Below are 26,906 nucleotides of genomic sequence, written 5' to 3' on the forward strand. Positions count from 1 at the left end.
CGCCAATTTTCTTGACTCTTGTCTTGTCTTGATTCTGGAGGAGAAAGTGAGGGTGATAACTAACTTAAATCCAATTCACTTTCAAGTCAAGACATCAACTTTGTGATGTCACTGGTCTTCTGAGAACAGAGGATGAACAATAACAAGGAGACTGGACTACACGGTCTCTAAAGTCCTTTCCAGCTTTAGATCTCTGATCCTGTGACTTTATGACCTTTTATACATATGGACTAAATCTTTCTAGATACTAACTTTGGTGACCTTGGGTCAGCTAATTAGGGATCAGAGAGAAATATGGAACTCAGTCTCCTCTATAAGTCTTCCTCAGTCCTCAGGAGCTTCTCTTGAGGTGGTCAGGTCTTACTCCCTTCCTTTCTAGAATCCTGGACTTTGGCACCTTCTTAGAAATGTCACAGTGCTCATCATCAGCTTTCTGACCATAACCTTCCTAATTAGAGTTTCATCAATGCCCTAAGGTTTGAGTCAGACCTGAGCTGCATGTCTGGTTGAACAAAGATCATTTGAAGGTGAGTGTAAAATGATTCTTTTCCATACCTCTCTATGATTATAGTCTCCAGACTATTCTTTCATTGTTAAGTCATGAGAGGGAGTGGGGGAGCAAGGGGAGAGCAGTGTCTTTAAGAAGTCCTGTTCTGTGAGATAAGCACCTACCAGCTATTAAAATATATGACACTAATAGATAAGGATCAGAATAATGGGAGAAAAAGAACTTGCACAAATATTTTCTACATGCTAACTGGCTCCCTCAAATTAGTCAATTTACCTTATTTGTTTTTAGGTGGAGCCATAGCAGTGCCACTTCCATCCTGGAGAATCAGATTTCCCTCCCTATGCCAGCCTTGCAAATAAAGTGCGCCATCAGCAGCACACTCGGGTATGCATATCCATTACAATACATTTGCTAGAGACCCTGACTCTGCAGTTGTGCTGTATCACTGTGGCAAAGTGCATTTTTTTTATTGGAAAGGGGGAAAATGTCATTTAATAGAAATTTCTACTAATACTCATGCATTTCTGCAAGGTTCCCAATTGCCAACATAATCAAAAATAACTTTTTCTTCAAGTTTTATTTTAATTCAATAGCATAATGCAGACCTGAGATTCCTACAGAAATGGTTATACACCACCACCTATATAGAATTATTAATCAATTGCCCATTTTAAAATCTGATTTCCTTGAACACTCCCATGATGAAGCCTCCAACTCCTGTCCCTTTGCCACAGATTGCAACACATCAAATCAGTTTTCAAAAATAAGACACAGATGGCCCTTGTTCTATCCAATCTCTAGTTTCTTTCTCCTTGACTGGACACATAGTCAATATGCATGAATCACAAATTGAGGCTTAAAATGTTCTTCAATTAGCTTGGGGCAAAAGTAATTCAAGTCTTCCTTTTGGGACTGACAAAAGTCTTGCTGGAAAAATTCTACAGAGAGCAAACAGTCCTCTGCTTTCTCAGAAAATGGGGCTGATCGTGATTGGTTGGTCACACATTAGCTAATATTTTTCACCCTTTGGTGAGTTCACAATTTGGAATCTTGTTAGGCAAATTCTCGTTATTATTGGGGGGTGTGACGCTTTGGAAGAAGAATTTATGCAGTTCTTGTTGGGTATATATGGACATATAATTCCAATCCAAGTCAGTTTAACAATAAAGAGTTTCCATTTATTTATTTGTTACTCAATAACCTGCAGTGATTCCCTATCACCTCTAAAATAAAACAAAATAAACTCCTCCATTTTGGCATTTAAAGCTCTTCATAACTTGGCCCAGACTTACAATCACAGCTTTATTACACTTTACCCATCCTTTACATATTTTTCTCCTTAGTCAAACCAGGTTATTTATGTTACTCCATGCCCCTCTGTCTGCCTTGTCACTGAATGTCCTCCATACCTGGAAGGCACTCTTTCTTCATCGCAGTCTCTGAGAACACTAAGTTTCCTTCAAGACTCAACTGAAGAAACATCTTCTATTTGAAATCTTCCCTGATTCCTCCAGCTATAAGTCTATTTTGTATATATGGATATATTTAAATGTTTATCTCCATTGTAACCTCCTTGAGGACACGGATTGTTTCTTTTTTGTCTTTGAATTCTCAAAGCTCAGCACGGTGCTTCCCATATCTTCCAGGGCTATCCAAGCCTCCCTCCTGCCACCTACAGCTCCACAGGACTTCCCTTGTCCCTGCCTGGGGATCCCCTCCCATCCTGCTTTCTAGTCACTCACAGTTGCCCAACACCCTGATCACAGCCTGTGGACAATTGTAACCTTTTTTAAACTCATGCACCCTAGTTCAGTCCTCTTTCCACTGCCTCCATGCCTCAAATCTAAATGCTTTAATGTCATTCAATTCAATCGAGGCATGCACCAGGGAGGAGACTTTATTTTTTTTAATATAATAGGTATGAACTCCTCAGGAACAGATACTGATATTGTTTTTACCTTTGTATTCCCCAAATTTAAAAAGGTGTCTGGTACATGTGAGCACTTCATTGATCAATCAACAAGCATTTATTTAGTCATTCAAATAGCATTTATTAAGTACCTACTATTTTCCAGGCACTGTGATAAGTCCAGGGGATACAAAGAAAAGAAAAAGGAGGCCCTGCTCTCAAGGATCTCTCAGTCTAATTTGGGAGACAACATGCAAATAACTGCTTACAAACAAGATAGATATTTAGAGAGACATATAGGTAATATAAATATAGATGATACAGAAGTAGAGGCAGAGATCAAGACAGAGACAGAGACAGAGATAGAGACCGAGACAGATATGATAAATCGAAGGTAGTCTCAGAAAGAAGGCAACTAAGATGAGGGAAGATTGGGACAGGATTCTTGCCTAAGGTGAAACTTAGGCAAAGACTTGAAAGACAACAGGGAATCAAGGAGGCAGAGATGAGAATTTCAGGCATGAAGGACAACCAGTGGAAACACTTATAATCAAGAAATAGGAAGTCACATACAAGGGACCCATTTGTCATTATTCAACCCTCATTCTCTGTTCTTTGTTGACTACTCTCTATACCGCTTCCCCTCAACACCCCCTGCAATGTTCCATTCTCAAGCTACCCACCCTTTCCACAGTAACAAAATAATTTTCATCTTAAGCTGATTGACAAAAAAGCATCCGTAAGAAGTAAATGCTCCAGTATTCTCAAGTCAGGTAGGACAAGGCCAGGAACTGTCCTCTTTCATTGTCCTGAAATTCCTAACATTACAGTCACAAATGGTCTAGAAAATAAAAACAGGCAGCATTGAGTTAAGAAAGACAAAGGTCAAATACATCTCTTAAATGATCACAAAGGAGAATCCTCATTTGCAGAAATGAGACACAGGACAGAGGGTAGCTTGTCCTAGATTGTGGAGAACCAAGAGAAATTCATCATGAGGAACCCCAGACAGAGAAAACTGGCCTAGGCTGACAGCAGAAACATAAATTCAGAGCTGGAAAGTATCTCATAGGCAATATAATTTAATACTTTATTTTGCAGATGAGGAACCTAAGGCCAAGCAGGCTAAGCAACTTGCCCAGGTCAACATAGAAGGGTGAGGTAAGAGACATCAAAAGGAAGGGGAAGGCAGCCAAAGACAAACTTAAACTTCTCTGAAAACTCTCTCCTAGTCCTGTATCTCAAAAATTCATAAATAACCTCCAGCTTACTAGGCTATATGCTCCTTGAGGTCAGGAACTAGTCTTATCTAAATCTTGTTTCTCTTCTAGGCCCAGCACAGAGCTCTGCTATATACCTAATAAATGCTCCTTGAAGTTTTGACGGAAAGTACTGGATTTAGAATCTGAGGGCTTCTGTCAAGATCTGTGACTTTGGGCAAATAATATCCTTTCTCTACACCTGCTTCTTTACAGGGAAAACAAAAGGGATTAGATAAAATGTAAGGCCCCATCCAACTGTAAATCTGTGATTCTGTGAATATTGAAAATGAGAGGTATATAAGAAAAGGCAAACCCCATTCACTTCCAAAAAGGAACAAAGAACAAGAGAAAAGAGTAAGTCAAAAGGGGCACTAGAAACAGTTAGGGCATTCTGCCCAGATATTGAACGGTGATGTTTACATTCCCTGAGTAATGTTTATATCAGTAAAAGGTAGCCTATATTGTACTGTGATAATGCAAGGTCCTAATTGCATTTCCCTCTGGATCTCTTATTCTCTGCAATTTTAGCGACTAGTGCAATGCTTGCTTACTGCTTAAATAGCAAACGAAATGATCACCATAGGCTAAATACTTCCTTCTGATAGCCATAACCAATGACTACGAAAGCAAGTTTTGAGCAAAGAATTGTTTGCTTTTGTGTGAACTCTGCCTCCAGTCTGGTTATTAACCTGCTTTTTTCCTACACATATTATGTAGCAAAATCTTAATAGTTTGAGTTGATTAAGTAAATCCCATTCAGAATTAGTAAAACAACCAAAAAAAAAAGATTGAATCAAGGCAATTTGTTTAAAAGTTTATGACTTACAAGAAAGAATAAATAAATGAAAAAGCACATGTTAAATACTTGCAACGTACAGGTACTGTGCTAGGTATTAAGGATACAAATACAAAAGATGAAATCTGTCCTCAAGGAGGTTGCATTTTAATAGGGGAAACTTCATAGTGGGGGGAGTGGTTACTAGAGATGGGTATTTTGGTAGAGAAAGCTATAAGGATTGTGAATGGAGTCACAGGGTACTAGACTGACATGCCATTTACAGCTGCAGTGGCAGTATTGATTACTGATCTAGAACTAGAAAAGAGATAGGGGTATAGAGGAGAAATAGGCAACAACATGGCAGTTAGGGAGAAGATGGGGGAATATAAAGTGAAGCATGGCAGGATCCCACCTATAGGTAGCAAGTAGCTGTCATTAGAGGAAGGAGGAGAATTCTGGAATTTAAGTTCAGTCTTCTTGGGTGGGGGACAGGGAGGTGGTTGACAAGAAAAAGACCCCCATAGCATATAAATAACACTAAGAAGAGATGGGGACTAGACCAGTGTTTTTTATTGCTTTGGTCAATAACCAGAGAAAAATGTTTTCTGTCAATACAAGCTGGTAACTTCTTTGCATCTTATCATTTTAGAGTTGGGATTCTTAATCTTTTTTGTGGCTTGGACTCCTTTGACAGCCTGATGAAGCCCATGGACTCCTCAGAATAATTTTAAAAATTCATAACTGAAGAAAATGATGATTCGCTTAGAGATTAGTGAAAATAAAAATGAAATTTTTGCTTTCTATCCAAGATCATGACCTCTTAAGGGAGTTCAATGGATGTCAAGTTAAGAACTCCTGTTATAGAGTCACATAGAGCACTGAGAGATAAACTGACTTGACCAGAGTGACACAGAGAGCATTTGTCAGAAGGACTTCAACTCAGGTCTTTCTGGTACAGAGGACAGCTATCCATTATACTTCCCATAATGCAAATATGATTGGCATGATATAATGTCCTCAGGCTAAAGCTCTAGCAGGCTATGTCTAGAGAATCAGTGAGGATCACTTTAAATTAGCACATTATTTATTTCTTGATAAATGCTACTAAAGATTTAAAAATAACTGTTCTCCAACATATTTGACATTTCACCTAGAATTTTATTTGCACTTTAAATATGCTAAATCCACCCCTTCTTCAGACAATTCATACATAAACATCAATTTAGTCCTTCTGTCCAATTTTTACTTTAGTCAAAATTTCTGTTCTAAGGTTATTCTCATCCCTATAAACTATGTTAAATAGCGGGATAAAATCTTTAATGGGATTTTAAATAGAATTTAGGTTTTGAAATGAGGTGCTAAGTAAGACCTGAAGAATCATATCATCCCTATGACGAATGAAACAAAGACACACAATGATGACCAGCAGCCAGCGACAACAATAATACCTGAAATTTATGCAATGCTTTAAAACCATTACAAAACACTCTATCTAGTTTATATTTGATCCTTCACAGAAACCTTGTGAAGTATTATCTTGGGAAATTTTCATCTTCAAGTGAAGTGATTTGTCCATGGTCACACAGCTAGCTAGTGTCAGATGCTATGTTCAAATCCAGGTGTCTACTGACTCCAAGTGCAATACATTTCCACTAGACAAAAGGAAATACTTGCAATTAAGTGATAGAATGTAAAGTTGGAGATGACTTCACATATTATCTAATTCAATCTCTCATCTTACAAACTGAGGCTTAGAGAGGTTAGCATAATGCTTGGAATGTAGTAAGCACTTAATGAGTGTTTATTGAATTGAATTAAGTGACTTGACCAAGCTTACAGAGCTACTCAATAGCAGATCTAGAATTAGAATTAAAATCCTCTCAGTGGAATTCTCTTGCTCTTAAAAATTATGCTGTTCTATTGTCCATAGTAGGGAAGGGAAGGGAAGGGAAGGGAAGGGAAGGGAAGGGAAGGGAAGGGAAGGGAAGGGAAGGGAAGGGAAGGGAAGGGAAGGGAAGGGAAGGGAAGGGAAGGGAAGGGAAGGGAAGGGAAGGGAAGGGAAGGGAAGGGAAGGGAAGGGAAGGGAAGGGAAGGGAAGGGAAGGGAAGGGAAGGGAAGGGAAGGGAAGGGAAGGGAAGGGAAGGGAAGGGAAGGGAAGGGAAGGGAAGGGAAGGGAAGGGAAGGGAAGGGAAGGGAAGGGAAGGGAAGGGAAGGGAAGGGAAGGGAAGGGAAGGGAAGGGAAGGGAAGGGAAGGGTTAGAGTTAGAAAATGAGAGGAGACAAGAGGGGATGAGAGGAGAGAGGAAGGAAAGAGTTATATACTCAATCAAATATATTTGTAGTTTTATTTACTTCACCAGTGCAGCTACTAGCAAGAACTGAAGATCTCACCTCATTCAAGTATATAAGAGAAGGGAGAAATTTGTAATAACCTGTGAAGCATAAGTGACATTTGCATTTCCACCACAACCAAGTGACTTATGCAGGTTCAAAATAAAGGCTGGTTTCTATCCTGTAAAAGAATGACTAAAAGAATGCATCTTCACTCTCTCAGTTGTCAAGAAAGTGAAAGTTCCCTTAAAAACATTGGAAGGGAGCCAATATTTCAAAAAAAAAAATAAAAAAGAATATGAAGAGCTAGGAGGGTATCCTGATTGAACCTGAAGATTGGAGGGTAGAAGAATGTGGTGTAGAGGTTCAAGGAAAGGATCACTGAACACTGAGGAGGAAGCCGATGTTTGTCTTCCAAAGAATAATGATAGGAAACATCAGATGCTGTCAGGTAAGTGATCATCTACTGGGGGTATAAGGAACAAGAGACAAGGAATGATGGCTGACTGCCTGCTGAGAGGTAGTGGGGCAGTGATATATCAATAAGACATGCATAATAGAGAAGTCAGTTGTCTTCTCAGAGCGTGTATCCTTTGATACAGAGAACCTTTGAGGATCTGTCAAACCAGAAGACTTTGCCCACTTCTGGTGATGTATATAAGAACAAATGGTGTTCAAAAGGAATCTAAAATGTCTTTACCAGGATGACCAAGACTTAGGTGGTTTTAGCACAGCTACCAATCAAAGCCAAGGACTTTGACTGAAATTATGAATGTAAAGAGTTTAGCAAACCTTAAAGCACAATAGAAATGTAAGAAACCACTACTATGCTTCAGATAAAGAAGAGATAGATCTAGGAAGTGAAGAGTGAAAAAAACCTGGGTTTCTCATAAACACATTCAGATTTCTTTCTCACAGCTTAAAGGACAGGAAAAATTAAGTCTTAGCCAGGGATGTAGCATGCCTAACAAGGACTGGTAAGGATGAATTTGCCAGTCTTGTGAAGGCATTAATTCATTGAATAAATATTCAGTAAGAGTCATAGCTGACAGATAATAAGTACAGAAATAATATTGATATATTCCCTGCCCTCAAGGAGTTTATATGCTATGGGGAAGACAATATGCATATATACATATATATGGGAGGATAAAATTTGCCCTAAGGAAATCCAAAATAATTTCTGGGATGATAGACTAGCAGCTGAGGGAAGCAAAGATGCTATCTGCTTCAAGAGAAAGAACTAATAAATAGAAGTATGTATAGAATAATTTTACATATATTTATGTGTATTTATATAAATTTATATTTATATTTTACATATATATACACATACACACACAGAGATACCCTTATTTATGTCTGATGGTAGCCATGGTTGAGGGAAGGAAGAAAAAAGGAAAAAAGAAAAATTTACATAACTTTATTATATATTTAAAATATATTATATATTAAATTATATTTAAAATATATATTATATATATTTCATATATATATGTTATATATTTAAAAGTTGTACATGATAGATTTGTAGTTTCATGTATAATCATCATTTTCATCATACTGATGGCGTGCTTGGGTGCATGTACTTGGGCCCCACAATGTGACAAGGGCTAGAAGGGATGTGTCAGACCCCCTCAAAGACCCAGGTACCAGGGGCAGGTCATCTGGAGAAGAATTCACAAACTCAAGCATTGTTGAAATCAAGGCAAAAGTTTATTATGCTTTTCAGTGGGCAAGAGTTCTTAGGGAACCTTCAACCTCAAAGGGGTACAGGGAAAGTTTATATAGGATATTTTATAGTATCACTCGTACCAAATATGCTAACCAGGTGTTTTGGGGTGGGATTAGGGAGTGGTTAAGGAGTGGTCAGTTCTTAAAAGAACATGCAATTTTGGTGTCTACCGCACAGGTGTTCTACCCGGAATTCAGCAGGAATTAGCCCAAGGTGGGGCTACCTGGAGGTGTGGTTTTAGGCCTGAAGTACAGTCAGGGTTGACCAGGAAAAATCAAGTTTCTCTCATCAGTGTCTGATCTCTTAATGGAAAGGGAGTATAGGTATGTTTAAGTCTAGGATACATGTGATTGGTCAGTGAGTAGTAAATGTTGTTGTGACCCAGTATACAGCTCATTAAGCCAGTGCATAGCTGGTTCAAACTGATGAGTTCTATAGGTACAGCTGGGTACTATGTTGGAAGGGAGATAACGGTTGTTGCTAGGGTAGCCTGTGTCCTTGGGCTGAGGAGAAACTGCCTAAAATAGTATTTTGAGGCTAGGGAGAAATGTGATTTTTAAAAAGAAAAGTGATTTTAGAATTAGGGCCCAAGTACATGCACCCAAGCACCCCATTAATACTATGTTATAGAAATGCTTGTTTTATCCCATAAATTTAAATTTAATTAATTATTAATTTTAAAAAAGGCTTCCTATAGGAGGTGACCCTTGTTCTGAGCTTTGAAGGAAGTTAGGGCAGAGGAAGCTGAGGCAGAGGTAGAAGACAGGTGAGGCAGAGGTGTATTTCAAGTATAGGGAACATTTCCTAGAAAGGCACAGAGGTGGAAGATAGAGGGTTACATATGAGGAAAAGCAAATATCCCAGGTAAATTGACTACACCACAGATTAGATGTAGAGGAGTAAAATGTATTAAGCCTGAAAATATCTACTGTAGCCAAATGGTGATCGTTTTCAAACATCAAACAGAATAATTTGGGTTTCTTGTTTATTAGTTTTTAGTTTCTTGTTTGATTTTTTACCCAAGAAACAACATCGTGGCATTGGAGTAAGTGGGTGACATGGTCAGACCCGAACTTTAGAAATATCATTATGGCAGGTATAGTAGAAGACAAATTAGAGAAGGGAAAATTTGAGGCAGAGAGTTGCAGTAGGACTAAAGCCAACCTTGTGTTCACACCAACTCCAGTATGAATATGTTGAAATCCCAGGAGTGGAGAGTAACCAAGTTACCTGAGGGATAAATAGGTTGAAGTCAGAACATTACAGATTAAAGCTTCTGTATATCAGTCTATTAGCACTGAGATTGGGGTGAGAATGGCTATTTCCCTTCCAGTCTGGGCAAGATAGGAAACAAACAAAAAAGCAAACAATGAAACATCAGGTCTTCCTAATTCTGACTAGTTCTGAATTCACTATACCACTCTGCTGCCTAATAAGATGGTATTTAATAGGCCTAAATATAAAGACCTATATTGGACTTCAAAAAATCAGCTTCTTTCAGGACATTTTTTTTCTGAAAAAAAAAATCTGGGAGTGTCAGTGGATTGAAAGCTTTGCATGGCAATGACATATAAAATAAAATAAAATAAAAATAACAATGACAAATGTGATTTTAGGCTAAATTAAGAAAGTTACTATATCTAGACTAATGGTGATACATTCCAGAAGCAAATAGTGAAAGTTATAGAAGCCACTATAGGATTGAGGAAGGAAAAACTTCCTATGATTGGAACTAGTATTTACAAAAATGGAATGAATTGAGTCACACAGTAGTGGGTTCCCCCTCACATTGCCAGTCTTCAAGCACAAGCTGGATGACCACTTGACAGAAATGTTGGGGCAGAATTCTTATTCACAACATTGGGCAAGACAGCCTCTAATCTCCCTTATCTTTCTGATATTCTGAGAATATCCTTTGTTTGCAAAGGCATTAAGAGATCAAATTCACTTTTAAAAAGAAACTTTTAGTTGTCCTTGTACATACATGCACTCTTCTATATGTATTTCTACATGTGTTTATTATGTATATGTGTATTTATATACGTATGTGTGTGTTATCTAAATTACTTTTCATTCCCGTTCCATAATTTTATTCAGCTTTATCTTTCTTGCTGTTCATCATCACCATCTTCAATTACATTTTATTGAACCGAATCTTTCTAGCACATAAACTATAGTTTTAAATATATTAAGTCCTTTTGGAACAAGATCAACTTTTACAGAGCCTCAGGCACAATTAGCAAAGCACTAGTTGAGCATATTAAACATCTGTTCATGTCTCTAAAATACTGGTTTTGATTTTACCCTTTCAGTTGCCGCCTATTTAAACTCAAGCCGGCACTTTAAAATGTAGTCACCTCAATGCACCAAGGTTTGCTATGGGATATGTACCTCCCTGATTACACACACACACACACACACACACACACACACACACACACACACACACACACACAATTAAAATTTACCTTGAGCTTCACTGTGGTAAGGACATAACCTTGAACTCTCAAGAGCTATGTAAGAAAGCAAAAGTTCAGGCAGTTCTTACCAAGCTGTAGAAACTTTGTGGATAGGTCCAGAGATAGACCATTGTCTCATGTCCAAGAACCAGTCTAGCTAAGTGGGAGGAGGACCTCCTCAGATCATCAAGATAAACTTCTCAGCCATAGTTCTCAAAGAACACCTACTAAAGAATGGAGTGGGTTACCATCAATGCTAGGGCAGGGAAAATCTATGCTTACGGCTCCTTGATGTATAAAATGAGTCACATAAATTTCTCCCTGCAACATCTTTATAAAAAAAATAAAATAAAGGTATATTCTATGGGCTCCAACAATCTTATTTATTGAATAAATTTTCATTTCAAAGCATTAGAAATCTTTCACATCATGCAAACATTTCCCCCCCCATGCAAAATAATCCAAACCAAAAAATTCAGTATGATAATTTTTGTATCTTCTCCAGCCTTTCTTTTATTAAATATTTATTAACCTTTCTTTTTATTAAATAATTTCATTCAGCATGATTTTTATCTAATTCATTGAGCAGATCTTCTTATGAAAAACCTTGTCACCATCTTGCTAGAAGAAAACTAGTTTTCAATATTCTCTATCAAAAAATTGAAAGTGCCATTGGCTGCATTTCTGGGATAATCCTACAAATTGTTATGCCTGCTCTAATCTTTAGTATTCTTATGGCTAAAGGTGGTTCTTAATCTGCAATAGACTACTAAAACAGGATATACTGATCTAAAGGAATTCTCATGATGTATTGTAGTGATCTGCATGAAGGGATCCCACATCAGGGACACAAAGATAGTAGCTTTTGTTACTCCTCTGAATCAAAAATCACTTACTTTGTTAGTAGATGTATGTATATTAGTAGTGTGTTTATGTGGGTGTGTTTGTACGTTTAAAAGGCATTATGTTTTCTCTTTAGCATACATGCAGAGGGGATTAACCCATTTTAAAAATTATTTTAAAATGCAGTGATTGTGTTCAGGCAATGATAACTTTTAAAAAAAAATAAAAGCTTCTATTATTTGTTTTGTTACCCTAAGGAGATATCATTGATCCATTGCATTACAGACTTAGCTGTCTCATAGTTGTCTTGGAGCTACAGGAAAGCAAAAGAAAAGACCCATAAAATCACTGTTCTAATATCATAAATGTAATCCTTTTAGGTCCTGATATTTAGAAATGAATAAAGGAAAAGACCATTTCCTAAAATGTCAGGTGTGCAGTTTGTGCTAGCCTGGAGCACTTTGAAACTGCACACTCGTCATCTGGTAGGCAGTGTTTTGCACTCATCTTCCCAGTACAGTGGTGATAACATTTTACTAAGGATTAGCCTCTCAGAAGAGATCTCTGCACTCTCGAATGCCCACCTAATTCCAGGCATTGCCAAATGTTCAGAATTTTATTGTTCTGAACTTTATTTTGAGAATAAATATTTTTACAATATGAACTTGATAGTCATTATCAAATATATACAGTTTCGCACAAAAGGACAGAGATGACTGTATACAATCTACTTTATATAGCTCATTTATATATTTTTAAGTATTCTTCTAATTTAGTATGGCAGTAACAACTTCTTGTCTGCATCTCCTTCTGAACTTCCATCTGTTCTCTGAGTATTTTTAAATTAATTCTCCTTTCTTCAGCACAGCAGATAAAGTACTAGACATAGAATTAGGAAGATTTCTTTTCAAATCTGCTTCAGAAGCTTACTAACTATGCAACGCTCAACAAATCACTTAACCTCTGTCTGCCTTAATTTACTCAACTGTAAAATGGAGATAATAAAGGCACTTATCTCCCAGAATTTTTGTGAGATCAAAATGAAATAATGTAAAGCATTTAACAAAATGTCTTGCACATAGTAGGCACTTATTGAATTCTTAATCCCTTTTCTATGTGTCTTATCACTATAATGACCAATCAACTCTTACCCACAACAAGTTTGCCTTTGCAACAAATAGAAATAATCAAGTAAAACTATTTTGCTTTTTTTTACGTTTGAAAATATATGTCATATTTGGTACCTATGATCTATTACTTCTCTGCCAAGAGGTGGAAATCATGTCTTCTAGAGTCATGATTGCTCACTGAATTGAAGAGATTTCTTAAGTTTTTCAAAGTTACTCTCCTTTATAATATCAATGTCTAAGATGTTCTCCTGGTTCTGTTCACTTCACTATGTATTAGTTCATAGAAGTCATCCCACAATTCTCAGAACCCATCCCTTTTGTCATTCCTTATGGTATAATAATATTCCATCGTATTTGTTTGGTCATTCTCCAACTGTTGAGCTTTCTTTCCAGTTTTTAATATGACAAAAATTGTTGCTATACATATGTCTCTGAGTGAGAGCCTAGGGAATAAAGTGAATGTTTTTTTGGACAATGGCTGTTTGAGATATTTCACGTGCATATCAGCCTATCTCTAATTCACAAACAAATATTCCGTGTTTTGGTTTAGGGTTCTGTTTCAGAGAGTTGTTATTCTTGGAAGTAGAATCTTCAAATAAATGAAATGTTATTATAATTGGAAAAAATAATTGTGAGCCTCCCCTGCTCTCCAGTGTTTAATATGTTGTTATTTCTTTCTATGTCATGAATACAATTTCTCTGCCTGTATTATGATTATATATTTTACTTTATTAATGTGCAGACAGTAGAAATGTTTGTTTTACCCATTTCATACAATGCTAGCACCACGATCCAACGATAAGCCCTTTGGATGATGATGATTCTACTATAAACAATTCCATCAGCCAATTAACACCAAAAGAATAAGACATGGAAGTCAAATTAATCCTAATAAAATAGAATGGATTGAGGCATGGAACTATTAGCTTATTAAAACATCTTTAAAGCACTCTCTGCTGTTTGGTACTTTGTCTTCACCAGTAGACAAAACGAAGAGCTGTTTTATAGATTATGTGACATGACAACAACTCAAGCTTGCAGATGGAAAATGAGCTAGCAGAAGCTTATGAGCCAGAAGGTGGGGAGTGGGAAAAGAAGTCAAGATGAAGTCGATGAATGGAAACAAAATGTTCCATTAGTATGAGACTTTTTAATTCTGTCCTAATGTTTTTTTTTCTTCTTCTTAACTTATTTACTCATGGGGAGAAAAAAGTCTTTGAATTTATGTCAGAAGTTCCTAGGAGAGGCTACAGTGTTTGAAAATTATTCTGGGATATCAAAAATTTTAATAAAAAGGACTGAAAGTCCTGTGACTTCTAGGCATTATATGCATGCAATGCAGGATGAGGAATGATATTGTACCATTGTCCTTTGTTCTGGTTAGAAAACATCTAGAGTGTTATGTTCAGTTATAGGTACTGAATTCTAGGAAGGACATGGGAAAAGTGCAGTTCAACCCAAAAGCATGCATAGAGGACATTTAAAGTAACTGTGTGATCCTAAGGAAGTCACATAACTTTTCTCAGCTATGATAATAGCACTTACTTCACAGGATTGTGGGGATCAAATGAAAGAGAACACGTAAAGCACTTTACAAACCTTAAAACATTTTGTAAATGCTAAGAGGTAGTGGTAATGGTAGTGATGGTAGTAGAGGAAGTAATAGTAATAGGGGTAGTAGTAGCAGCAGCAGCAGTAGCAGCGGTAGTATCAAAAGGGGACCCAGACTGATGAGGAGACTGGAGTCATGTCAAATAAGAAGCAATAAGGAAAGGGTATGTTTCATCTAGAAAAGAAAAAGGATTAGGGTAAGGACATTGGGCAGGGGGAAGTGAGAGAGAAAGGGAGTATTTGTCCTAGAAGACAATTTGGACTCAAACCCTACCTCTTACATGATGAGTAAGGTCCTTGCCATTTGTGTCACTGAACTCCCTAGGTCTCAGTTTGCTCATCTTATACATTGCAAATAGAAAGTAATATCAGAGAGAAACCACTGGGGTGGGTGTTGGGAGTAAACAGAAAGGGCACTTTCAGAAGGTAAAATTTTACCTGAGTCTAGGAGGAGACCGGGAAAGCCAGGATGAAAAAGTGAGGTGCAAGATAATTCTAAGCTTGGGAGTCAGGCAATTAAAAGTCAGTGAGTAAACATTTTTAAAGTGCTTACTATGTGTCAGGCACTGTGCTAATATCAGGGGATTTTTTTAAAAAAAAAAGAAAGTCCCTGCCCTCAAGGAGCTTAAAATCTCATAGGGAAAGACAGCACACAAATGGAAGTTAAAAGAGGAAGGCAAGTTCCTGGGCTAGAGGCATGGTGGAGTCTTGTAGTAGGAAGTGGGAAATAAAGAGTTGGCTGTCCTGAGGGGATGTTTTAAATGGAAGGTTGGCGAGGAGTTCTTTGCTCTATATTCCAACTGTCTATTGAGGGAAAGAGGGTATAGATGAGATGTAAGTACCAGGACTGATGCAGTCTCATAGTACAGTGAATTTCTTAGCAATAAGGTTTCCTTCACGCATGTTCATGATGGAGTACAATCCAAGAGAGGAAAGCTGGTGGAAATGGAGTACAGAGTTGACAGACAGAACCATTTCTGAGAAATAGTAGTATAACTTGATTATAGAGTATCTGAAAGGCAATTCTTTTTTTTGCTAGATGGTGCAGTAGATAGAGCACCAGTGCAGGAGTCAAGAGGACCTGAGTTCAAATCTCATCGCAGACACTTGACACTCACTAGCTGTGTGACCTTGGTCAAGTCACTTACACCCAATTGCCTCATCCTGGGTCATCTCCAGTCATCCTGATGAATATCTGATCACTGGATTCAGATGGTTCTGAAGGAGAAGTGAGGCTGGTGACCTGCACAGCCCTCCCTCACTCAAAAAAAGAAAAAAACACCAAGTCAAGTGCAAGCTATGTCATCATTTCTCTGTGGCATGGCCTTCTTCAGCAATGAAGGACAAACACATACACACCTGAAAAGTAGTAAAGCATAGGAAGATTGGAAGAAGATGTCATGTAGAACAGGGTTTACACGTCTTCTGAATGACCACAGAAGGTATGGGAAGAGAGGAGGAGAAAGAAGGTGAAGAGGCAGATTTAGGCTCTGTATTAAAATTTCCTAATAATTAGAGCTGTCCACAAATGGTGTGAGTAACCTCAAGACATAGTAGATTCTTCATTCTTGGCAGTCTTCAAAGGATGGATAGCCACTTGCCAGGGATATCATAGAGGAGATTGATGTTATGCAATTGAATTAGATTAGATGGTTATTGAGGTCTATACTGATATTCTGTGATTCTTTCAGGGCCTTAAGTACCATTAGATGTATTCCTTCTTAGTAAAGTGTCAAAAGTTTGAACAGAAAGTGAAGATTGATTACCAGAGAATCATGCCTTTGCTTTACACCCCTTGGACTAAAACATCAGTTTCTGTAGGAAGCCAACTGCTTTGGTCCCCACCATAAGACAAGTTTACTTTCTATTATGCTACTAAAAGAAGATAAGAAGCTGGATTTATACCTGTACTATGTTGTCTTGTTATGAAATGAAATTGGGCATTCTAAATCCTTAGATCACCTTACTAATTATTTTTTTAATTCCTTTAGATCTCAAAAATCTTTTTTATTCATCCCTTAAATTTTACTCCCTCTTTACATAATCAAGTTATCCTGATTTGAACAGTAAATGATCCCAATTGGACTCACCTTCCCTTTCATTCAATCCTATATTCTTAGGATAGCTATATCCTAAGATACTATTCTTCTCTGGAGGTAACTCGATGATGGGAAGGTTTGTAAGGTATATTATCAAGAAAACCTGATAGAGATAGAGGAAAACACAGGCCATTAGCAGTGTGAAGAAGGCAGCATAGTGTAGGAAAAGGGTAGAATTTGGAATCAGAGGTCCTAAGTTGGTATCTCAACTCTGTTTGAATCTCAACCCTGTATGGCTACAGGAAAACATTTTATTTCTCTGCATCTCATCTCATATGTAAAATGAATGAAGTTAGATTGAATTTTGTGGTTGTGAAGTCATTTTTCTGTTGTGTCCAACTCTGTGACCCCATTTGGGGTTTTCTTGGCAAAGATACTGGAGTGATTTGCCATTTTCTTCTCCAACTCACTTTATAGATGAGGAACTGAGGCAAACGGAGTTACGTGACTTAGCGAGGGTCACATAGGTAGTAGGTGTCTGAGGTTAGATTTGAACTTAGGAAGATGAGTCTTTCATATAGAATTAGAATACTGGTTCCAAGTCCAGTATTCTATCCACTCCACCACATAGCTGCCCTAGGATTGAATTAGATGGCCTCTAAGGCCCCTTTGAGCTCTAAATCTATGATCCTGTGACCTGTCATTTACTTACTGTTACTCACCACCTCCATGACCTGGCTCAAGTCATTTAACCTCTTTGGGTATATTCTAATAGCTATAAAATGGTGAGATGGGACTAGCTACCTCTAAGGTCCCTCCCAGATCTATGTTCTTATGATTTAAACATGGGTATATTATAGAAAGTGGGTTTGAACATTTGTTCAATCTCAAATTCTAGATGCTGACCTCTAGTTTTCAGATCCCAACCCTCCTGCCTTGTGGTCTAAAACATTTTTTAGTAGATTTTCAATTTCATACGAATTTTAAATTATTAAAAATAATAAATTATTCATAATAGAATAGGAATCATTAGACTATAGATCACTGGAACTAAATAAGACTTTAAAGTCAAGTTAACAAGCATAATTAAAGTGCCTTCTGTATTCCAAGCACAGTGTTAAGTACTGGGGATACAAAGAAAGGCAAAGGATAATCCCTTTCTTTTTTTTTTTGAAGGAGCTCGCAGTCTAATGAGGGACACCCAGGCAAAAAACTATGTGTAAACAAGATATATTCAGGATAGATTGGATATAATCTTAGAGGGAAGGCACTAGTATCAAGGGAGATTAGGAAAGGCTTCTTGCAGAAAGCAAGTTTTTTAGCTGGGACCTGAAGAAGCTGGAGAAATCAGGAAGTGTAGCTCAGGAGGGAAAGAATGCCAGGCATGGGGGAGAATCATATAAAGGCATGGCATCTGTAAATGGAATGTTTTGTGCAAGAAAGATCAAGAAGACCAGTATCACTGGATCACAGAATAAATATATGGGAATGAAGTATAATAGACCTGGATAGCTAGGAAGTAGCAAAGTTATGAAGGGCCTTAAAAGACACAAGATTTCTTATTTAATCCTGGAGGTCAGAGGAACCACTGGAGTTTATTGACACCATGAGACCTACACTTTAGGAAGACCAAGTTGACAGTTGAGTGGAAGATGGACTAGAGTGGGTAGAGACTTGAGGAAGTTCAACTAGCAGGTTACTACAATAGTCCAGGTATGGAGTGATGAGGGACTGCATCAAGGGGTTACAAGAGTCAGAGTAGAAAAGTGGGTGTGCATGAGAGATATTACAAAGGTAGAAATGACAGGACTTGGTAACTTATTGGCTATGGGGGAACAGTAAAGAGTCAAGGTCTAGTTGTGAGCCTGGGTAACTGGGAGGATGGTGATACTTTCCGCAGCAACAGGGAAATCTGGAAGAAGAGAAGGTTTAGGAGAAAAGATAATGAATTTAGTTTTGAATATGTCTATGTGACATCAAGTTAGACGTGTTCAATAAACAGTTGAGATGTGAGACTGGAGGTAAGGAGAGAGATTAGGGCTAAAATTATCTAGTCCTCCATGACCTGGCTCAAGTCACTTAACTTCTGGGTATGTTTAAACATCTATAAAATGAGGAAGTAGGACTAGCTACCTCTAGGGTCCCTCCCAGATCTATGTTCTTATGATTTAAACATGGGTATATTACAGAATATCATTTTACAGATGAGGAAATTCAGTGCAAAACGGTTAAATGATTTGGTCAAGATCAAAAAGCTCGGTAGTGGCAAAAAAAGAACTAGAGCCCAAGTATCCTAATTCTTTGTCTAGTGTTCTTTATTTTTACTCCTTTGCTCTCAAGATAAGCTCCTTTCTATTACGGCAGATGTCATTGCCTTAAGATACTCACTAAATTATTTGCTAGCTGCCCATGTTAACTAACTAAGATTGTTCTAACTATGCAGGGCATGTTTACACTATCTCCATCTACTTTTCCGAAAATTGTTAAAATATCACTGACATTTATATTTTAGGCCTGAAAGACATAATATTAATCTATTTTTCAAAAGTAATACTTAGTTTCTCATTACACAATCGATTATTAAGTTATCATATTTGTTCAAATAAAACTTAAAATTACAACATGCTTTTTTTTTGTTTTTACACCAAATGGAATTACAGTTGACTGAATGATTAAATGCGGTTATCGAATTTCATAGAGAGAAGGCACTGCTTAAAGTCATAGCTGAAAATCTCTAAACTGTATTGATCACCAAGTTAATTGTCTCAGGTACCAAGCAGTATTAAATTTGGATCATTCCATAGTGGTGGCAAGGATATTTTGTTTAATGAAATATGAGTGATATATTGTGAATTCTTGTAAATTTCAAACATCTCTCCCAGGACTCTCTTCGGAATAGGCTTAGAGGAAAATAAAAGAGGAGAAAAAGATATTCTCCAGAGATACTGTCTTGATCTTTGTAGCAAGAAAAATAACTTAAGATATCACAAAGGGTGAGCTAAATTGATGTACTTCCATTTTAATACGCCTTTTCTGTATTAAACAGACTCAATTTGTACAAACTGGTAAAAATGTGCGGTGTGTTCCTTCAAATTGCTCGAAATGAAGAACCCTGCTGGGTGGCTGTCATTACAAGACAATATAACTAGTGCTTACTGTGCTTTGGCTGTTGAAGGGAAGTAGATAATCCAGAACTAATACTGTGCTGATGACATTCAGTCATTCAAGATAAAAAGGGGGAAAAAGGAATTCAATAGAGGTGGCAAATTACTTTCCTCCTTCATGATTCAAGACTGACTCAGAACCTAAGAAATGATTTATCAGGGCATTTGTTGATTTATCTATTTATGTTTTTACCTACACGTTTTGCTTATTTACTATATTATTTGAACAATATACTTTAAAAGTATTTCAGGAAGACTGAAAATCTTAACACGGTGTACAAGAGGGCAATTAGAAACTAAAAAACAGAACCTGGAATTTTTTATGAAAAAAATTGTTTAGCATTAGATCTTAAGTAAGAATATTAACTCTGAATGACTCATTTAAACTTACATGACTCTTTAGGATGCAAACATTAGACTCTCAAGGTATGAGCTACCACAGGAGAAAATTCATTCTCTCACACTGAAAGTCTTCAAACAGAGCAGAATGGGACATAGGAGGGGCTTAATAAATGCTGGTTAGCTAGTTGATGGACCACTTGTCAGATGTAACCAATTCCATTAAATTCCATTTATATTTTGGACCTGATAACCTGTGCGATCCCTTCCCAATCTTATTTTGTGACTTAAGAAGAAAGGCTTTTGTTACAATTTTCTGGCACTTTCTTCTAGGCAGAACTGTTTCTTAAAGCTAACTTTGACCTTTATTGTAGTGTGTGACAAAAATCAGGAATAGTTCAAATTAAAAAGCAACAAATAAGTCAGATCTCTTCATAGGTGGCTATTTAAGTTTTTTTTTAATTGAATGTTATTTCAGATATTCTTACTTGAGCACAAACGCGAAGCATGAAGTTAAGTTATATAAGAAAATTTCTCTTTGAGGGCCCCAATTCCCCATTTTGCAATACAAATTGGGGTATTAATTATAACATCTTTTGTGACTGTGCTATCATCTTATACTTAATTGAATTTAGGTGTGCAGAAAAGAGGGGGAAGGGTACTTTGTGAAGACAGTGGGCTTAAAAGAGAATTACTCAGTCAACAAATATTTACTAAGTACCTACTTGATGCAGGGCACTGTGCTAAGCACTAGGGATACAAAAACAAATAAAAGATAGTCCCTGTCTTCAAAGGGCTTACAATCTAATGGGGGGAAATGGTAAACAAAAAGTTGAAAAATGGAAGCTGGGGAGATGGGTCGGGCACCCAGGCATAATAGAGAAGTCCAACAGTAGTGTAAGTGGTGGAAAGTGATGAAAGGATGAACATGACTCATAAGGTCGTTCTTTCAGTGGGAAAATTTATAGACTCCAAGAACAGTACACTCATGTAGCAAATCTGCTCTGCTTTGTTGGTACTTGAAAGAAAACTTTAAGGAAGTCAGCCCAAGAAATTGAGAGCAAGGCAAGGCTAGAAGTGCCAAATAACTTGCTAAATATTAAGAATACACAAACCAGCAAAAAAGACAGTCCTTATCTCCAAGGAGCTTACAATCTACGTTCTAGGGGGGAAAGACAACATACAAAAAGGACACAAAAAGTGCAATGACAGTGGGCAATGGGTTAAATCTAGAAAGTCAGAAAGACAGTAGTGAAATGAATGGAAGCTGACCAGCATGGGCCCTTCCCTACGATGGAAGGTACCATACAGAATTGCCATTGGGAGAAGGGGGCTGGAATGGTGGAGGAATGTTCCAGGATAAGAAGTCCACAAGGCAGATGGATATTTCAGGGTGAGGTAGTCCCAGATGCTTGAGGCATGGTGTTAAAAGTTTAGATAGAAGCTGGGAAGAGATATTCATCCAATTCTGTGTACCCAGTCCACTCAGCAGTAAATCCACTGAAGTCACTCTGAGATTCTTTATCTTGAGGCATGAAGAGTAAGTTTAAAGGTGTCTCTTTACCCTTTATAAGATTTAGAACTAAGATTTACTGAGCCCGGTGCTCCTTGGTACCTATACTAGGCCTGTTAAGTACCACCTTGAGAAGAATTTAAAGTCTTTAAAGGCAATAATTTGAGAACTACTTATTCTTTTTGTTCCAATGAACCCATGATCTAATTGATACACATGTCCTCTCTAGGGATGTCTATTGTAACCTGTCCATGCCTGTCCATCCTGTGTAAATCTTCACGTCTACCCAGAGGTTCACACCAGAGGAGCTATCCAAGGTTCCAGAGGCCTTCTTGAGTTTCTCTTGACATCACAAGGATACCAGCGGAGAACTCAAAGGGTTCACTGATGGGTTCACTGATCTCTCACCCTTGTCACATTATCAATCATCTTTTTTTTTTTTTATTAGTACCAAGTTACTTTATTGGACTATAAATCATGGTGGTTTGTGTATGACTTATGAAAAGATAATAGCAAGGATTTATATAGCACTTTAAAGGTTTCCAATGTGCTTTACAAATAATCTCATTTTATCTCTACAACCATTCTGGGGAGTAGATGCTATTATTATTCCCATTTTATATATGAATAAACTGAGGCAGACAAAGTGACTTGACCAAAATTATATGCCTACTAAATATTTGAGGCAGGATTTGAACTCAGTACTCCTTGATTCCAGGTCCAGTGTTCTACCTACCACCCAACTAAAATACACACACACACACACACACACACACACACAGAAGCACTGGTGGAGATACTCTTGTAGCTCACAGTTGTGAGGCAATACAAATTGAGGCTGAGATCTTATTGACAATGTCTTCAAAGGACTTCTTTAAAAAAAAAAAAAACGGTACTCTATTATACCAAAATCATGGGAGTTCTTTTGTACAAGCTGATTATGTGATCACCTAGTTCTTTAAAGAACTTCATTTGTTCACTCAGGTAGTGAGTTTCAATGAAATCACATAAATCCAGGTCATTTTCTGTCAATTTTCAATTTGTACAATTTCAGTAACAACTGATTGACATTTTCTTTTCAAGTACAGAGCATGCTTGATTACTTTCAGAATACTTCCTTACTCATTTCAGCCTTGTTTCTTGATGTTTTGAAGGAAAATACAGCTGTTTTCTTGGTTTGGCAATTCCCTTAGTTTTCAGCAGTTTCCTTCTCCTCATAGACTTTGTGTAGAAAATATCTGGAAAAGTTATTCAATGACACATCATCTCAGTTAAAGATGTAAGAAATGGATGGACATGTGGGTGTGTAGGAGGCTTAGTATTCCAGTTTGGCAGCTAGTCAGTGACATGATGGTGATAGTCCTCTGCAGAGGTAAGGAGGCTAGTGCTAAGATATCTCTTATCCTTTTAGTCTGTGAAGTTCCTCGTTGGTTTTTTGTTATAGTTTGGTTACACATCATGTACCTTTTTAATTGACCTTTTCATGATATCATTTTCAATTCTTTAGAGATGGCTCTCTTCTATGTTTTATATTTTTCATATATGTTTTATATGTTTCATATATTTCATAGCCATGTAACACCAAAAGAAGAGTGGTATGAACAAGAGCCTTTGCTTTAGGGAGAAGTTTTGAGTCATTAAACAAGATTCTCAAATTTCCCAGAGTAATCTAGGCTACTCTTTTTCTCCTGTTTAATTCTGGGTACAATTTGTTGATCTATACTGTTGACCCTAAATATACCTCCTGATGATCGGTTTCTATATGTTGTTCATCCAACTGTCTTTATCCATATGTTATATTCTATGTGGATGGCCAAACTAGCTTCTTTTGAATGATTATGGATCTCTTCTAGAATGCTCTGAAATGTTTCAGGCCTTGATATAACCAATGTGATATAGTGCTCAGATAAGGACTTACGAAGACTCTCACCATTCACAGAACTGGATACAGATAAAAAATAATCTTGCTGCAATATAAGAAATGGTAAATGGTGACATGAAGAGATTAAAGTCTCTTCATGAAAACCTGAAATCTAACTTGGCTTTGTTTATTTCTGTTACTTATCTCAATAAAAGCAAGAGTATTTTTCAACTATCTTCAGATTTACATGATGGTCTTATTTTCTAATGGAGCAACAGCTCATTATAATTCACATTATTGTTGGGGCAATGGCTCAATTATCATCATAGTGCCAGACCTATTCACTCTGATTAGTGAACTCTGGACTGATGCTTTGTCATAGGGATCCATCATGTTTGGTTTCATTTTTTTTTCCAAATACTGATCTCATCTTGTTTTCCTGGTTAATATTAATAGCTGAGATTTAGATAGTGACTACTACGTACTAGACACTCTAAGTGCTTTGCAATTATTATCTCACATGATTCCTACAACAACCCTGGGAGGTGAGTGCTAATTACACTAATTTACACCTGTACTTCTGGTAAGCTGTTTCCCTACAGAAAAGACATAGAAACAATCTCACTGAAGCCTTGACCCAATGCCAAGTACCACATGGAGATGAGGCCTAGTCCAACACCACACACCAGGAATTCTAGCATGCTGTACAGGTTAATGTTTGAACATACCCAATCATATCCCTCAAGGACTTTACATTCCTACAAGGGTTGTGAGTGGGGAGAGGCTCAGGGAGAGAGACAACAAAGTAAAAAAGCTGAAATGAGAGGAGAGAAAGAGAGAATAACTTAATCTCCAAATCCTAAGGACACTTTCAAAGTGTCCTAGAAATATGAATTGGCTAGTTATTGCGGGGAAATCTTGCCTATTCCTACTAAAACAAAAGCTGTCTTGAAAATGTATGCTAGAAGCTCAGATACTATTCCTGGGTCAATATCCAAATGGAATTTCTCTCCTGCCAACTATGGCACTAGTAAAAAAATCTAGTTTGGATATGAAATGCAAACTTAAATATTAGAGCTTTCCAGAAAATAAAAAATAATCATAATGGACCAAGACTAAAGATAAGTATCAATTCTCTATATAATCATACAATGGAAAAGTCATTCAATTTGTAGTCAGAGAAACTGGGCTGAAAACCCACTGCTGATTTTCCTACCCTATGAGCAAGTCACTCTGCCTCGCTGGTCTCAGTTTCCTTATCTAAATGAGACAGTTAAATTACATGGCCTCTGAGGACACCTCTAGCTCTAAATCTATGATCCTAAGAGGTATAGTTCATCTCTAGTCAAATTTGCCAAAAGAAAATCATTTGTACAATTAAAGCAAAATTAATTCCTTTTAAAAAAAACATTTTATAGTTCACTGAGAAAGATCAATTGGGCATTCAAGCACTGTGAATCTAATGCAATCCTGAGTTCCATGCGAACTAAATAAAAGTCCCTTTTCACTTCAGAGATTACATGGCACACAACAATAAAGAAAAAGATTCCTCTAAAGGCTGGTTAATTGTAAAGAGAAGCAAAAGGTTCTCTCATTAGTAAAGAAAGTATTAAAGCGATCAGCACATTTTTGTCAAATATAAAGTCTTCAGGAAAAAGCAGCATTTCCCTTTGCCTGAGGCGTACTTCACACTCTCACGTGTGTTGAAAAATGCAAATAATATCAAATGAAAGAGTTCAATGGAAGTATGAGTTTATTTACACAGATTATGTGTTAGTGGGTAGGTGAGTTTAGTTGCAGTCTTCATTTTTTTTAATTCATTTACCTTGAGATGCAAAGGTTTAGTTTTTTTATCGGAAAGTATTCATGACAAACCATTTTAGTATTTTGCATAATAACTAGAGCTATGAAAAACATAAAAATAACTTCCCTGCACATCATTCATAACAAATCTCTCCTAATCTTAATACCAGAGACCTGACAGGTATCTTCATGCAAATTGACAGGAGAGTTCTTAATGTACCGCATATTGTGAATATACTATGAATGCTATTTTTCTTATATTTAGGAGGGTATGAATTTTCCAGTAGAATTAGGTAGATTAGAAAAAACTTAATCTTGTCTAAGTTGGAAGACGAGAGGGAATGAATAGAGAGACAGAGTGGCTGGATACCTGATGTTTCATTCATTCTCTCCTTGTTGTCCAAGTGAAAAAAATAAAAATTTGTTCACGAGTCATAGAACCACTTTAAAATGCTCATAGATTATACCACTTTCAGTCATATGTTATCGCCTGAAAGAGGTGATCTTTACTTTCCATTTAGAGTGATTTTTTAAAATATGGTAAGCATTTCTCATATATAAAATTTTGGAGACAACAGTATTATAATGGAATAACATAATATTAAAAAGTGATACTTAAAAGCGATTTTCCTAAATCCATGAAAAAAAGGAAAAACCAAAATATCATCCCTTTATTTTAATGTAAAAATGTGCATTTGATTACCCAAATTCCTGCCCTAAGCATTCTCAATAGGATATATAGTTGTACATTTAATGCGAAGCAACTCTCAAAATTAAACTTCTAAAAAGATGGGGAAAAATTCAGTATGTAGATAACTTTTACCATTTCCACATACTTTATTTTAATTCTCTAAACTCTTTCAGCATTTAAAGACCACGATCTGCACTCAAAATACTCAAATGGGTTTATTTTCTCATTAATGTGGACCTGTCCTCCAATGATGTGGATTACAGCCTGTGTGAGTTTTGTCCATATCCTCTCTGAAGTTAATCATCAAGAATCCACAAAACACTAGGACTTCCTCATAATTTCTTGCTATCATTAGAATAATGCGCTATCCACTGTTCATCTTGCCTGGGCCTAGCCCATCCTTTTCAATAGTTCATTTCTTTGATGACTCTCTCTTCTCTGGTTCTGATCCATACATTTTCTTTTGAAAGGTGTTGCAGTCTGCTCATACCTACTACATGCCTCTCCTCTGAGGTGATACTGATATTAATTTCTTCAGAGATTTCCATAATTCATAGCCATATAGAAATACTGGTAGAATATATAGATCAGGGTAGGAAACTCCCATTGAAGAAACTCCTTGCATCAGGGGAGATTGATCTGTGCTCTGAGAATCAGCTGAGGCCATTGAAAGGTTAAATGACTTGGCTAGGATCACACAGCTACTACATGTGAGAACCCAGGTCTTGACTCTGGACCCAACTCCCTATTCACTATACCATTGCTTCCTTTCACTGGGAGAATATTGTTATTATTAAAGTAATAGACTTTGTTTTAGGAAGAAATGTCGAGTCCTTAAAGGAACTTTGTAATTTCCCAAAGGCAACCTAGTTCATTCACTTTTTCCTGCTTAATGGGTTGCCCATAAATACGTATATACATATATATA

Source organism: Notamacropus eugenii, chromosome 6, assembly GCF_028372415.1.
Source record: "Notamacropus eugenii isolate mMacEug1 chromosome 6, mMacEug1.pri_v2, whole genome shotgun sequence".
NCBI classification, from domain to species: Eukaryota; Metazoa; Chordata; class Mammalia; order Diprotodontia; family Macropodidae; genus Notamacropus; species Notamacropus eugenii.